Source organism: Oncorhynchus masou, chromosome 3 (genome assembly GCF_036934945.1).
Source record: "Oncorhynchus masou masou isolate Uvic2021 chromosome 3, UVic_Omas_1.1, whole genome shotgun sequence".
Lineage (NCBI taxonomy): Eukaryota > Metazoa > Chordata > Actinopteri > Salmoniformes > Salmonidae > Oncorhynchus > Oncorhynchus masou.
The window spans coordinates 979,201-980,358 of record NC_088214.1 but is presented as its reverse complement, the minus strand read 5'-3'; the positions used below and the strand labels follow the sequence as shown (position 1 = coordinate 980,358).

General features: G+C 49.6%; 1 protein-coding gene across 3 annotated transcripts in view; it reads left to right on the top strand.

The window, feature by feature from the left end:
• Positions 1–966: 966 nt before the first annotated feature.
• The window catches only part of LOC135508558 (collagen alpha-2(VI) chain-like), a 48,732-nt gene continuing 48,540 nt past the window's right edge, over positions 967–1,158 (top strand). The window contains exon 1 of one of the 3 annotated variants that reach the window (XM_064928845.1): positions 967–1,158. This exon is cut by the window's right edge and continues 8 nt beyond it. The gene's annotated coding sequence lies outside the window, so the exon portion shown is untranslated. The other 2 variants (XM_064928840.1, XM_064928833.1) reach the window with 2 other exon arrangements.

Here is a 1,158-nt window from a genome sequence, read left to right as displayed (position 1 = left end):
GAAAGCATTCCCAGGAGAGTGGAGGCTGTTATAGCAGCAATGTTCCAACATCTAGAGGCTGCAGCAAAGGGGGGGACCAACTCCATATTAATGCCCATGATTTTGGAATGAGATGTTGGACCAGCATGTGTCCACATACTTTTGGTCATGTAGTGTATCTGACCATTTAACTATGTATAACACATGCAGTACACACACATGCACACGGTTTTGTATTCAGTGATGTTTTGTATAAACGCCTCATACAAATCACTACCAGACAGTCCACATCTCCACATGTAGTGTGTGTTCTATGTTCATAACACCTGTGTTTTATTTAACCAGTAAGGCCTGAGGAGGTGTGGTATATGACCAAAGCTAAGGGCTGTTCGTAGGCACAATGCAGCTTGGAGATGTGTGTGTGTGTGTGTGTGTGTGTGTGTGTGTGTGTGTGTGTGTGTGTGTGTGTGTGTGTGTGTGTGTGTGTGTGTGTGTGTGTGTGTGTGTGTGTGTGTGTGTGTGTGTGTGTGTGTGTGTGTGTGTGTGTGTGTGTGTGTGTGTGTGTGTGTGTGTAGAGCTCTAAAATGTGCCTAGTTTAATCCCAGCCCATTTCCCTGTGAATCCATCCATGTGTGTTCTATTACCAACCAGATGACATCCAATAAGATTTAAGAGCCCCGATGCCGCGCACCCTGGTCTGTGTATGAGCTAAGTGTGTGCCCACGCCCCAGGCCTCGCTATAAGCGCTCATATGGTCGATTTAGAGATTTAGAGCCTCATGAGCTCTCTCAAACCCTGCTGCAAGGCACAATCAAAACAAGTCATATCACTGAATGCTGAACGGAGATGAACAGGCGGTCCGGGCGCGCACCAACACAAGTGCACGTACACACGCACGAGCGCGCAAACACGCACGCACACACAAACACACCCCTCCTGTGGACCTAGGGCGCCTCCACGCGGACGCAGGCAGGAGAACGGGAGGAGGGATCAGTACAGCTCGAGCTCAAGGAGACGAACGGTAGAGCGAGCGCCTCTTCTTCTGAAGGACGACCGGACCTCGCGCGTATCCAGGACTTTATTATTTTATTCCTCTCTTTTCCTCCTCCTTTCCTCCCGTTTTCTTTCCCACGCGATGAGTGACTGACCCAGAGAGGGTCCTACGCGCTGTTCTTCTAA